The 8,016-nt window shown below is 36.5% G+C and overlaps 1 pseudogene; it reads right to left on the bottom strand.

Annotated features, from left to right (window-relative positions):
- Positions 1–1,654: 1,654 nt before the first annotated feature.
- LOC122043923 lies at positions 1,655–4,029 on the bottom strand (annotated as a pseudogene).
- Between the last annotated feature and the right edge of the window lie 3,987 nt (positions 4,030–8,016).

Below are 8,016 nucleotides of genomic sequence, written 5' to 3'. Positions count from 1 at the left end.
ATAATTTTAAGACTTATTAGTAAATTTTTATGATTATTTTTTATATTAAAAATATGCACTGTCATGATTCTCTTTAAACTCACATTTTAATATTAGCAAACACCGTGAGCAGATAAACTTGTATAAATACCTAAAGCTTTTTCACCCTTTTGGTTAAAATCAAGTATAGCATCTATTTTTATCAATTTAATATCTGATATAAAAATTTAATAGGTATGGAATACTAATTTATACATATTCATAAATTATATTATACATGCAATGTGTGTGTGCGCATAAAGAAAGGCAAGTTACAATAATTGCATATATTTTTAAAAAGTATTCATCACATAAAAAGAGAATATATTATAACTTACAAACTATTTTTTTAATTCACTTAATAAGGAAATATCTTTAATTTTTTACGTAAAGATAGACAAAGAATAATAATTAACATATACCATAATAATAATAATAATAATAATAATAATAATAATATTATTATTATTATTATGTATGGATGAACAGAAAATTTGGCGAAAGGATCGTGATTTGTTCATGCCTGCGATTATAAAAAAAATCTATCTTACTGTCATTTTAGTAAGATAACATATAATATTAGTAGGAAAAAAGCTCATAAAGTAAACACGAGCATGCCATTATGTATTCACTGACATTTAATGTATTTTAGGATTTAGTGCCTAGGCTTCTACTCCATTTTCTATATCTGGTATTTATGTGTATCTCTCAAGATCCTCGATATCTTTTCCTTCATGGTAGCATTAAAAGGGTTATGTTGACACAATCGTACCCTAAGCATATTGATACAACCAGGGGCGGAGCTAGGCCCCTTATAACAGGTGGGGCAATGAATGTCATTGTTGATTATGAAGTTGGTGAACTTTTGATCCTCAATGATCTGATACAAATATAAACAGAAGTTACATTAATGACTAATGAGCATAGAAAATTTTGATAAATTTGTAGTATCAGAAAAAACAGTTACTCAGAAAAGATAAAGCATCATTCACCAGGTCATAGTACAATTTTGCAACTTAATTGATTAAGCAACTAAACCCACATGAAGATTTGGTTCTTTGTATCACACAATGTAAAATAGCAATTCTGAACCTCAAAATAGAATTTGTTAACCAATTTGGTGATGGATATGAATCTAATAAATTAAATTGGGAAAGAATTGGACAAAGTAAGCTAGTTATATAGTGGTAAAAACTAAGTAAATAAGCTAGTTGGAAAATTTCTGACCTTGAACATCTTTTGCAAGAATTTGCATATAACAGAAGATAAATAGCTTTGTATGTGATTCTATTAAATACAGAAGGTAAGTCAAAGAAAAGAAGGAAGCACCTTAATAACATGATTAGTAGAAATGACAACTCTCAACTGTTGTTTTCTTGCATAGATCAAAGAAAATCAGCTGGAAAATTAAGCAAAGGGTTAAGTTCCTGTATTTAACAGCAGCCACAATATAAAAGTTTTTGTAGGATTAAAAGGCCTTACAATAAGCTTGTAGTCATATCTGAAATTTGAATGACTTAACAGATACAATACACGAAATTTTTCTGTCCAGAATTGTGAAGCTAGCCCCCTTCTATCAAGTGGAGCAAAATATTTAAAGCACAATATATTATACAAAAATTACATAACAAAATTTTTACAAGAATTCCCTACGAGTACACATATTTTGAAAACGACGTAATATTAATTCATTGTCAATTGTATCAAAAACTTCTTTTTCAATAAAAGTAACCAAACAATCATTTAGCCACCGATCTCCCATTCGATTTCGAAGTCGATTTTTCACAATCTTCATAGCAGAAAATGCCCTTTCCACAGTTGCTGTAGCCACCGGTAACACAAGTGCAAGTTTAACAAGCTTATACACCAATGGATATACAATATCTCTTCTTGTTTCAACTAATTCTCTCGCAAGACTTCCTATTCCTTTCAAATTTGCAAACTCTTTACTGGAGTTCATATCCATAAAATAGTTATCAAGCTGATTACCTAATGCCAGAATCTCAATTGATGAAAAATCTGCGGGATAAAACTTAGCAAATTGAAGCAACTTTTCCTTGTCAAAAGCAGAAAACAAATTTTCTGGGCTAAGACATTCCATACAAAGAAGCAATTCAGTATTTACTTCTGTAAATCGATCATTAAGCTCTTGAAGTTGCATATCCAAGACTTCATAAAATAGACTAACCTTGTAGTAGTGTAAATTGCTAACAATTGGAGCTTTACGTCTTGATCTACCTTTGAGAACACGAACTTCATTCATGTCTGGAATTACAATATCATGGCAATTACAAAACATCATTACTTCATTCAATAAATCATCCCAACCATTATCTCTCATCAATTGCAATCTCTTTTTTGAGATTTTAACTTGTATCATGGCATTGACAATATCTTGATTCTTTCTCTGCAAAATCTGGGAAAGTTCATTTGTAACACCCAAAATGCTCTTCAGTAAATGCAAAGTGAAAGCAAAATCAAATGTTTCTAAAGAATCCAAAAGACCAGCAGCTTCAGCCTTTTGTTCTGAATGAGCACCATCTTCCACTACATATTCTAAAACATCAAGAACAATGGAAAATGCACAATTAAACTCATCAATGTGCCATAATGTGAACCCCAACGAGTATCACCAGCTTTTTTAAGCCCAGATTCTTGATTTAAGCCACGACCACTGAAAATTTCTCCATTTCCAAGTGCTTTTTTAACTTCAGCCATTCGTTTCTCTCGAAAGATATCTTGTCTTTTACATGAACCTCCAACTACTTTAACTACAATAGCAACCAAATTAAATAGAGAAGCAACTTGGAGATGATTTTTTGCTACTGCAACAATAGTAAGTTGCAGTTGATGTGCAAAACAATGAACATAATATGCAAAAGGATTATCTTTCAAAATCAAACTTTTGAGCCCGTTAAACTCTCCTCGCATATTACTTGCACCGTCATATCCTTGTCCTCTAATTCTAGCTATACTCAATCCATAATATGAAAGTAGTGATTCTATAGCTTTTTTTAGTGACAGGGAAGAAGTATCACCAACATGAACAATCCCAAAAAAACGTTCAACAACAATGCCTCTCAAATTTACATAACGTAAAGCAATAGCCATTTGTTCTTTATCTGATATATCGCGTGATTCATCAACTAATATGGCAAACACTTCATCTCCAAGTTCATTCAATATGACATTTGTAGTCTCAAGACAAGCAACATTTACAATATCTTTTTGAATTTCAGGAGAAGTTAATTGATTATTTTCCGAAGCATTTTGTAAAACTGCATTCTTTATATCTTCATTATGATCTGCAATGAATTTCAAAAGTTCAAGAAAATTACCTTGATTAAATGAACTTTCAGATTCATTATGCCCCCGAAAAGCTAACCCCTGGCGTAACAAAAATCGTATGCAATCAACTGAAGCAGTTAACCTGACTCTATAAAGATTGCGAGCTTGCTCTGTTTGCCTGGTAAGAGCAACTTCAATGTGTTGACTTTCTTTCATCAAATCTACACATTTCTGCCAAGCTTGATTATGTGCGCTATTTGAACTTCCAACATGTTTAACAAAAATCTCTTTTTTTTTCCAATTAGTAAACCCAACTGAAGTAAATGAATCTCCTCCTACTTGTTTTCCAAAATCTGGTCGGAATAAGTAGCAACACAAACAAAATGCAGCATCTTTACTTATGCTATATTCTAACCAATTTCCAAATTCATTAAACCAAGATGGACAAAATCTTCTTGATGCTTTACCGATTTTTCTTTGTGGAAAATTATGATTGCGAGGTTGACAAGGTCCTTTCTGCAGGTAAGCTCTTCTCACTTTTTCCCGATCATTAGGATCATAGTTTGAAATCTTTACCCGTAACCCAGGATCTGATTGAAGATCATCCAAATTGATTTCAACTTGAGATTTTTTTAAGGGAACATGTTGTAACTCTAGATTACTTTTTTCTCTTTGACTTGTTTCTTCATTTACCATTGACTTTCTTTTAAGAAATTTATCCATTCCTGTTAATGTTAAGAAGAAAAAGAAAATGCCATATGAACAATTATTTGTAAATTTTAATATAATTTACTTAACTTAAATGTAACCCTACAACAAAAGAAGCTTCAATAATAGCATAATGGCAACTAGAAAATTGTAACAACAGCTGACACTAATCATCCACCACTTATTTTTTCCGCTTATTTATTCACCTCACGTCCTCAACTATCTAGTAAATGCAACACCGTAAGCCTATGTGATAAGGAAGTTCCTCTACAAGATTAAAATGTTAACTTCTTTTCTCAATTTGCATAATCAAGAATTTGATCAGTCGAGAAGTTCGCTTTCTTGGTCTTAAAAATATGTTATTTTACTGCACTATGAGTTAACTAGTAAATTAGTAATGTAACTTATGTAACTCATTAACATGACTTTCATAGGAATCTGTATTTTCATAATCAACAATATCAGATCAACTTTCTCCTCTCTTTTAAAAGCCCTTTTTTTCCATGCCAAAAGAATTGGTGGCAATGGCACATGAGAAATTCTATGGATACTGTTGCTTAAAAAGGTTCATTTTTTGCAGCAAAGCTTTTCTTCTGATATCATTTCCATTGAAGGTTGAGTGAATTGAAACACTTTAATATGCACTAAACTACCATAGTAGTCTTGCCACAATAGAGCACAAAGACAAAAATTATTTCTGCCTTGTAATAATAAACAGCACCAGTTCATTCTACAGATAATTGGAGTGAAGCCGTGAAGGTATAACTTTGAATCATGATATACAATTCACTCATGTTATTTAAACACACTTGGCATCTTTATTCTACAAACATAGCAAAGTGTCCAAATAGATGTAATGCTTGACTTACTGATGCTTTGGTTTCCTCTGTGAATTTATTTCAAACTATTTATGAACTATGTTTGGGATAATGTAAGGCCAATAATATTTAATCAACCAAAAATCCAAAATTACTAAATAATAAGAGAAATCAGGGAATGGATTCCAACTTGCAAGCAGTAATAAGTGAAATTGGGGAAGATACCAGCTGTCCTCGAAGTCTTGAATCCGGCAGACAAAGCAGTGGAAATTAGGGAATGACGTCCAACACGGGGTGGACTCCACCGCCACCGGCAAGCACAGTAGCGTCGTCGAATCCAACGAGTGGGGGCGGGGACAAGGCGGAGGGAAGCCGGCTGTCGACACCGTAAAAGAGAGCCTCGTCGAGTCGTCGATGAGGTTCTACTTGGAGAAGCTACGGAGGCGGCGGAGGGTGGAGACTAGAGATTAGAGAATCGGAGCGGAGGAAGAAAAGGAGGGCGAAGAAAATCTTAGAGTTGTTGTCAATAAAGATGGATAGGGATTACCGGATTAGGGGGTCGTCTCGTCTCAAGGAGCACAGCTGCACAGGCGGCCGCGGCGCACAGCCGCGCAGGGAGAGGGCAGCGAGGGTTGCAACTTACGTGCCCTAGTTTTATTTTTCTTTTTTGCTGGGGCAAAATTGTAACTCTATAATATCTATGGACATTTGCAAAATATTGAGGTGGGGCAGTTGCCCCACCAATCATCAACGTGGCTCCGCCCCTGGATACAACGAATGAGGAGGGCCTCCAAGTAGGTCCAGAGGTCAACAGATCGATATAGATAGTAGTTAAAATACAAGATAGGTTAAAATCCGAGTAATCTACTTGGTGAGACCCACGTCGATCAGCCAAGGTTGATTGGACGAGAGTGGATTCTTTAGACCGCAAAGTACGATCCAGAGGCTTTGCAGTCCAGATAATAGACCACTACATTGATTGGTTAATTTGGATGAACCCTATCTACTAAATAGGTGGGGTCCATCTAAATCAACCAATCAACCTCTATGATTCATCCTCTAGACCGCACTTTGCAAACCAGAGGATCCGGCCTATGAGCCCAATTCCCCATTTAGTCAGATGCTCATGAGGTTCTACTTCCCATCACATTCCAATCGGCTAATGTTGATCGGACATACTCTAAGGGGTCTAGCTCTCCACTCAATCAGATGCTTATGGACTCTACTCCCCATTACATTCGGATCAGCTAATACCGATCGAACATAATTTCAGGAGTCCAACTTCCCACTCAGTCAAATGCTTATGGGGCATTACTCTCCATCACATCCTGATTGGCTAATGCCGATCGGACATGCTCTTAGGAGTCCAGCTCGGCATCACATCCTGATCGGCTAATGCTGATCGGACATACTCTTAGGGGCCCAGCTCCCCATCACATCCCGATCGGATAATGCTAATCGGATATACTCTCGGGGCCTGACTACTTAGTCAGATGCTTACGGAGTCGTACGTCCCATTACATCCCAATCAGTTAATGTCAATAAAGCATACTCTCATGGTCCTATCTCTCTACTCAGTCAGATGCTTACGAGGCCCTACTCCCGATCACATCCCAATCGGCTAATGCCAACCAAATATACTCTCAGGAGCCCAGCGCCCCACTCAGCCAGATGCTTACGAGATTCTGCACCCCATCGTATCCCGATCAATTATGCTAATCGAGCATACTTTTAGGGGCCCTGCTCCCCACTCAGACATATGCATACGAGGCTCTGCTCCCCATCACATCCTGATTGGCTAATGTTGATTGGACGTCCTAGGGGCCCAACTCTCCACTGGGATACTATCATGGCCCAGGTCCTCCTCATGAAAGATTGGGCTCTCTATTCTCGGCCCATCTTTTGATTGGTAGCTCAATAGGCATTTCCGCCCATGAGCTCATTTCACCATTAATATGACACATGGGGTTGTCAGAGAATCAAAGAATTATATCTTTGCTCAAATACACAATATTCCTCCCATATCTACGATAGGATCATTGGATACAGTGGAAGCATGGTGCTTAAAAAGGTTGTCTAATAGTGATGTGGTGCCTCATTAAGTGTGCAAATCACAAAGACATTATAAAAGGTGGTTCCTCTTCACTGGCGTAGGTACGCGAGTCCACTAGCCTACTTTCGATATTCCACTATTCTTCTTCTTCTTTTGATATTGACTTGATCGACGGAGTAGCTGTGTCAAAGACCCCTCCTCCTGGCCTTCTTACTGATGATCCTCTTTCTTCTCTTGTGCTTGCAGGCATTCTCCGCTCAAAGTCTTCTTCTAGTTAACCTTCAAGTCAGCTCATCGATAGTCTATTTTTCACCACTTCTAGACAGGATCACATATTGTTTTGATGTTTGAACAATGTTATATTAGAAAACAATGTAATATTATATGAAAGTCAAGTATGTAGGTGCATATATGCTTGACATAGGTTGCAAGTGCAACAAACGGAATTACAAGTAGGTACTTGGCATGAAAGTCCCAACATGTACAAGGAGTCGCTTGTCATTATGATGCCACGAAGGAAAAAGTGGCCTCTTGGCATGATGAAGTTCTAGAGGCACAAGGAGTAGTCTCTTGCATGATGATATCCCAAAATCACTAGGAGTCTTTTGGCTTGATAAAGTCCAAGATGCATGAGGACTCTCTATTGGTGCAATTGACCCATAGGGTTTTGATGATTGTATAACAATATGTTTAATGGAGTTCGATCGAGGTTGACCAAGTAATTTGGTCAAGGTTATCCAAGTTAGTGAGAGAATCCAAGAAATTCAAGGTAGAATGGATGCTTGGAAGTAAGTCGATGAGAAGTAAAAATAGGCCAATGCTAACCAAATGCTTGGTAGTCAAGTAGGAAGTCCTGATAGGTCAAGATTGACCTAGGAAAGAGAAAGTCCAATCAAATCAAGGGTGACCAAATTCTTAATAAGGAAAAAGTCCAAGGAGGTTTAGATTGACAGGATGTCTAAAAAAGGTAAAGCCCAAGTAGGCAGGCAAAGGTTGAGTGGATGTTTAGTAAAGAGAAAGTTCAGGCAAATCAAACATGATTTAATGTCTGGCAAGAAAAGAGCTCAAGCAAGTTAAAGATGATCGAATGCTTGGAAAAGGAAAAAATTCTAAGGGAGTGAACCTTTGGTT

Source organism: Zingiber officinale, chromosome 2A (assembly GCF_018446385.1).
Source record: "Zingiber officinale cultivar Zhangliang chromosome 2A, Zo_v1.1, whole genome shotgun sequence".
NCBI classification, from domain to species: domain Eukaryota; kingdom Viridiplantae; phylum Streptophyta; class Magnoliopsida; order Zingiberales; family Zingiberaceae; genus Zingiber; species Zingiber officinale.
This window is presented reverse-complemented; position numbering and strand designations above follow the sequence as displayed.